This window comes from Chiroxiphia lanceolata, chromosome 14, assembly GCF_009829145.1.
Source record: "Chiroxiphia lanceolata isolate bChiLan1 chromosome 14, bChiLan1.pri, whole genome shotgun sequence".
Lineage (NCBI taxonomy): Eukaryota > Metazoa > Chordata > Aves > Passeriformes > Pipridae > Chiroxiphia > Chiroxiphia lanceolata.
In genome coordinates, this window is record NC_045650.1 from 4,859,145 (window position 1) to 4,865,982 (window position 6,838).

At 40.6% G+C, this 6,838-nt stretch overlaps 1 long non-coding RNA gene across 1 annotated transcript; it reads right to left on the reverse strand.

Moving 5' to 3' along the window:
* Window positions 1-543: 543 nt before the first annotated feature.
* LOC116793970 lies at window positions 544-6,354 on the reverse strand. The gene is made up of 3 exons (XR_004359659.1): window positions 6,327-6,354; window positions 3,198-3,270; window positions 544-847 (listed from the first exon to the last, which is right to left on the reverse strand). It is a non-coding gene; the product is annotated as an uncharacterized LOC116793970 (long non-coding RNA).
* Window positions 6,355-6,838: the final 484 nt, after the last annotated feature.

A 6,838-nucleotide genomic window follows, 5' to 3' on the forward strand; every position in this document is an offset into this window, starting at 1 on the left:
AAAAAAAAAAGTCTAAAATAAGATAATGGAGAGAAACTCAGTAATTTTGAATTCTTAGGTGAAGACATGGTTTCATTATAACAAGGTTTGCCTCACAGCTCCCTCATAATAAACATTACAGTGCAATGCACCTTATATTGAGGTTATTAAGAGTGTTTCTGCTGTAAAACAGCCTGATTTAAACACTGCATTAACAGCTGAGTGTCACAGCATGTGGGTGTACCACAGCACCAGGGCACAGACGCCTTTGGGACAGTGCCAGAACTGTGGTAAAGAACTGTTTGGGGTCACAGTGTGTTGCCCCCTGCCTTTGGAGGGCTGAATACAGCATGGAGTGCTCATTTTAGGATCTGGGCTTTGCCTGAAGCTTTAATCTTGTTACCCAAAGCCACATGCCCAAAATGAATTGCCTCCCCCTCCCACCAAAGTGGCCAAATAGAAAGGAAAAACCATTGGCATTAAATGAAACAAGATGAATTAGCTAAAAGGAGACCAAAGAATAAACAGGAATGAAAAATAAGCCTGAATTTGCTCCAGTGCCAGTAGGATTTGGCATTTAACTTTAATCATATGTTTCATTCTATATCAGGAAGAAATACCTGTTTGCTGTTTCCCCTGACAATTCCTGCCATTAGCTGAAAGTCTGTTTATTCCCAGAGCTGTGCTGCCATCAGTTGATGATGCTGGGGCACTTACAGAGAGGTTTTGGCAGGAAAAATCCTTTATCATTTGGAACATAATTATGAAACGTAATATTGTTCTTTGTACATCAGTCCAAAGCAACTCCATACAAATTGTTGCATTCTCCTCCTTGGTGTCAGCTGGGGCAGGGGGGGAAACCACATTCCTAAAAGTAAGAAAGTAGACCCAGGAAAGATGATAACTTAAATAACAAGGAATAAACTCCCTATTGGACATTTTCTTAATAGTTCTATAACGCTGCTGAGGACAGAAATGGTACACAGAGATTTTTGGTGTCAGATCAGTGCTTTGCATTTTGTGTGATCATTTACACCTGTGCAAAGTAAGTGTGTGTGACATCTGACAGCTGATTTATTAACATTTGACACCTGTATTACAATGTTGAAATGACTCTACGATGTGCAAAGCAGTGGAAAAACCACTGATTCCTTTCATGGCTTTTTTCTGGTAGTTTAATACCGAGATTCCATTCCAAAGGAAAAAATTGATTCCTCGGACCCTGACTGTAATTCTTTATTTCTTCTAGTATGTTATGGTCAGCTCATACTAATGTGGGGTGGGGGGAAAGAATAAAGGAAGAAGAGAAAAACAACTGTATTTAATTCACAGCCCAGATTCAGAGGTACTGGCTCTGACACCAAACCAAACTCAGTTCCTCAAGGAGCACAGCAAAGTGAGAGCTCTGAGGAGAAACCCTGCAGGACTGAGGTTCCTGACTTAAAACAGAGCTGGTAAGTAAATTGCATATTTTTGGTAGTTATTAGTTTTTCAAATGAACAGAAGTTTCCACCAAATGAAAGATCTGTTTTCACTGAAATTGGCGTTGGCTTCTTCAAAGCAAATTATCAAGAAACTCCAAAGCCAGGGTATTTGTTTTGCACTGTTTGAAGGCAGACAGTAACACACTGATCAGAGTTGGTGTATAGGAAGTGGTTGATCAGTTTAATGCTTTCTGAAATGCAGTGGACTTCACAGTTTTAGAATTCTTAAAATAGTTGCACCCATTGGAAAAAAAAAATCAATTTTAGCAATACCATCTCCATGCATAAAAAGTTACTGGAGCTCTGAGTTTACAAAAAGAGCCTTTTCCACCCCAGGAGATCAAGCCCAGTAAGAAGGATCATGGACACAGCAAAAGCACAGTCTAAATTAATGCTATACAATTTGTCAAGCATACTATTATTTGAAATGCAATTGCCAATGTTATGCGTTGACAGAATGTGATATCTTAATGAAAATAATAATGTTGTTTGCTCCTCTGGTACCAGCCCAATTTCCAAAGGAAAAGCCTCTCTGATTTCACACGTGGAAGTAGCTTTTCCAGCTAAAATAATGCAGCAGCCAGTGTAGCATGAATAAGTTAAGTATCTGTGAAGTTCATGGACTGGTGAAGAGGGAGGACCAATTTGCCAAGCTGGGAATTACTGACAGACTGAATGACCCATGTCTAGTCCTGTCACGTTACTTTACACATTGTAACACAGCCCAGCGGAACAGAACGTGGGAAAAATGACTTCAGCACGAGGCTGCAAGATTTTCAAGGTTACCAGTGTTTCACTGTCACAGGGGCCACCTTTCCTGGATCAATTGGAGTGGCCTTTTTTTGGCACCCATTGATAAGGCAGAGAGCTTTGCCATCGCTCGGAATTAAACTCTCCCATATTTGCCAGTGTTTGTCTCTTGGTCTACACCAAGTACACAGAAATCCAAGCTCCTAATGCTCATTGACGCTGCCCTCCCTGTGTTTCACCTGCAGGTCCTGCCTTGGAGCAGCCAATTTTCATGAGGGGAGAGAGACAGTGTTAAATGTAACTCAAAGGACAACAAAATTAGTTATTTTAAAGAAGAAGATAAAGCAGGTCATTTTACTTCCTCAGCATCACAGCTATATCTGAGGGGGAGCCCAGAAACCAACCCAAATGTTTGTTTTATGTAGCTTGTAAGGGCAGCAAGGGGGAATCATTTGCTCAGTCTCAGGGAAGGATTGATTTGCAAGGATAGCAGTTCCAATGCAGTGCATCCCAATACATAAGATTTTACTCATTTTCTTGCTGTGGTTCAGAAGCAGAGAACAACCAGGAATTACCACTGAAGGGCCCTATGTGCTCAGGCATTTTGGAAAAGGAGGACTGCAGGGGGATGAAGATAACATCAGCTGCTGCAAATGGGCCCGGGTGATTTTTGACTTAAGTTTTATTAGGAATTTGAACGTGACATCCCTTCCTGATGAACACATCCCCAGCCCATTAATGTCAATGAGAGTTATGCTTACATGGCACAGAGAGCATTGTGCTTGTCCAGGGTTCTGACACACAGCCCCGATCCTGGGCCTGACTCAAACAATGACAACTTAATGAGGATTTACTTTGTGCTCTAGATCTCTATAAAAGTAATTTTTAAATAGCATAATGGAATAATATTTACTCGACAGCCTTTGCGTTGTTTATTCCCCCATGTCTATCTTACAGTCTTGTAAGATAGAAATATTTACTCACTCTTCATTCATGCAGTTTATTCTATGTAGAACTGTAGCCAGCTCTGTGCATCATGTTGCCTTTCAGCTGGATGCTATAAAGAAAGGAAATTAATTGTTGTTGAACTTAGGTATGTGATAAAAAGGAAAAAAAAAAAAGTTTGTGCTGGCTCCTGTCTGCATTTTACTGCATTTTACAGCACGTGCCCCCTCCCACCCTGTCTCCTCTGCCAGTGTGGGGGTGTGGATGTGAGTGTAAAAGTCAGATTACCTCCAGCTCATTACTGTCCACTGACAGGGTCCCTCTGTAAAAACTTTTGATGAATAGTCAGCATCTCGTTCCTCAGTCATAAAAAACCCTTAGTTGCTTGAAATCATTATTCCAAATGGAAAAATTAATTGTAAATAACTGGAAGTCAATTAAGGCTGGGTTCTGCCGGGTAATGCAAATCTTTTATAGTTTTGTTTCAGTTAACTGCCTCATTAATGATTTATAGATGTGTATACAGCTGTGGGAACCATAGCATTATCTAATGCACTCAGAGAATAATTACATATGAAAAGAACTACGCAGCTCAAGGGAAAAACTCAGAAATTACTTACTGCCTTAACTTCAACCATATTAAGATGCAAAGCATTTAGAAGCCAACTGTGATGTTTTATCATATTCTTGAGGTTTTATACTCTTTTTAAAAAGGGAAAAATAATTCTCTCTAAAGAAATATTTGTATACTTCAGTATTACACAGTACGCAAAAATCAAGATGTCTCAAGTGAGAATGTCAGCATTTATTTATTATTTAAAAGCCTGAGTTATAAAACATTCCCATTCCCTTTGTGCATCTGCTATACAGGAATAAAAGACATTTCTACAGTTAAACAATTCATGGGCATATGCATATATCTCCCTGAATTACACAGAGCTAGGAGTAATTTTAGAAAGTCTTCCTTCTGGAGTCATTTTCCTGGATATACAAATCCATTGGTACTTGTTCTTTGGTGATGCCACTGTTTGAAGTTTGAGGGGGTTTTTGTAAAATATTCTTTTCACTCCTGAAACTGGTTTCTCATCTAGAAGGGCACTAAACCTGAAGTCTGTACGATTTGCTGCTTATTTCTTAGAAATTCTAATCCAGTGATAAACTGCCATTGGACATTTGGAAGCACCATAGGGGATCCTTTGCTTTAAAGCCTGCTTTTCTTCCTTCTTAGAGCTGGGAGGGTCAGGGTCTTTCTCACCAAAACCTGCCCTGAAATTTCAATTACAGTTGGCTCTGTAACAGTGCAGATCCTCAGCCCAAACCTTTGGCATTGCTGTGAGGGAATTCTCTGGGTTGTGGCTGTGGGAACGGGGCAGAAGAGCCGAGCAATCCTCCCCCTTCATGCTCTGCCCCCCAAAATCATCTTCCACCTTCAGGCTGAGCAAAATCACCATCCCATGCTTTTGTCCACAAAGCAACTCTAGGAAAATTCGTGTGTTTGTGTCCAGCTGCTGCTGGTTTGAGCTGTTCCAGCCCAGCCAAAGACCAGGGAGTGCACTGGGGGGCTCACAGCCGCCTCTTCCCCCAGCACCAACACAACTTGAAGAACTTTCTTCCTCTTGCTCCTCCTTCACCATGTTCTTCAGGCCTCTGCTCCCAGCTCTCTTCTCCAGCCCAATGCTCTTGATTTGTTTGCTCAGTCAGGCATGGGTTGATCTGTCTGTGCTCCTGCTCACACGTCGTGTGATTTAGGGTAAGTGCCTTTTTTGCCATATATTTGGAAATATTAAAATCCTGGCCCAGTTGTCTGTTTGAACTATACAAGGCCAGAGGGAGACAAATAAAATTTTTTATTTTGTCTGCAGATGTTCAGCCTCTTACATAAAACCTACAGCTATCCTGTATTACTGCTTCATTTCACAACTAACGTCAGCACGTTTCACCAGGTAGGAAAAAAAAAAAAAAAAATCAGCCCCATGTCCTTTTGGTGGGAGGTGGAGTAGGGAAAGGACACCACAAACTCATTCCAGGTTTTCCCAGCGGCACTGAACCACAAACACTGCTTGGCCACCAGCCTGGTGCTCCTGGCCAAGTGGCTGTGGGATTAAATGGAGCACAGAAATGCTCAGTGTCCTGCTTGCTGTGCTGGAGAGCTGGTTCCATAGAGAGGGAGGCTCAGATGAAAACTCACAAGTTTTGTCTCTGCAGAAAATCTGTGGTGGCATTTGCTTGCCTGTTAAAAAGCAGGTTTAAACAGGTTTATAACTGTGCATATATGTTTTTGCTCTCACTGAAAGAAATTACTCTAGATTTTACCCACTGATAGAATAATTCATACTGATGAGATCTCGGGAGGTCACCTGTTCCCACCTCCTGCCCAAAGACTTCTGCACCTACATCAGTGGCTGTGTGTGAAATGGAAGTGAAGTCAAAGCCATGTATTTGGTGATTTTATTGCCAGAGAATAAACTAGAAATAGACAATGGAAATTGTCATAATTTTCTTTAAATCTAAAGTGGTGTCTTTCTTGATAGTGAAACATTGTATTAATCTACAAGGAAAATTAAGGACTGCAAATCAAGTATCATTTAACATTAGAAAAAAGGTACTTTTAATTCTAAGCTTTTGAGGTTGTACTGAATAATCTGCATAAGGAACAACTAAATAAATCAAGATTAGGCTGTCTAGGGTGATTAAACACACAGATACAGGCTTTGGCTTATGACATCCTCACAGACATCCTTATGGAATTCTAGGCACAGATGAGATGACAAACCTGCATTGGCCAGGAAAATAATCCAAGTAGTTTAAATTCAAGAAGTTGGGCCCTTAGGCCCTTGAGCCTTCATTTTGTGCAGTGCCCAGAAGTGAGAGGGTCTGTCAGGGTCCCCATGCCCCCAAAACCCTCAGCAGTTGTAATAAGAGACTGGCAACAGTCAGCTGGAAGTGCAGATCCATAGTTATTTTAGTAATTGGTAATATTTCACTGAATTAAGGTGCCTTTTGGTGTCCTGCAGGCTCCAGGCAGAGCACACACACATCTATTTATGGAATGGGAAAGGTGGGATCTGCTGGGTTCTGCTGAGGGAAAAAATCACAGATGCTCAATGCTAAAGCACGACTGTATCTACAGCCAAGCATTCCAAAGGCATTCCAAAGGGAATTGCTTACCCCGCTGTATCTGTCAGCCTTCCAGGGCCCAGAGAGTAGCTGAAAAAAAAAATGGATAAAGATATTCTAAAAAAATCCCCTGGGACCATCTCCCGTATTTAATAAGGAAAAGCACCTTCTGTGCAGCCAATAAAAGTTGAATCTCTCATGAAGATTTATACCATATTACACACTGAAATTCAATGTACAACGATACCCTTGTGTATACAGTTGTCAGAATAATAATCTTTGTCTGTCTGATCAACTTATATTTTATGCCAACAACACAGCATTTAATGTTATACAGTTTCAGAGGAAGAAAATAAATTTATTCATGCAGCAACTTGCCCAGTAGCTTAAACAGACAAAGTGAAAAAAAAATAGCTTGGAGTTTTTACATTAACTTATGATCCACAATACAGATTTCTATGCGATTTTAGCAATTTCATGCAGCAATATAAACTATGATTCTTAATCTAGTTTGTGAAAGTGTCTCACTATTTTATGTGTCATGAGGAATAATACAGTTGGAT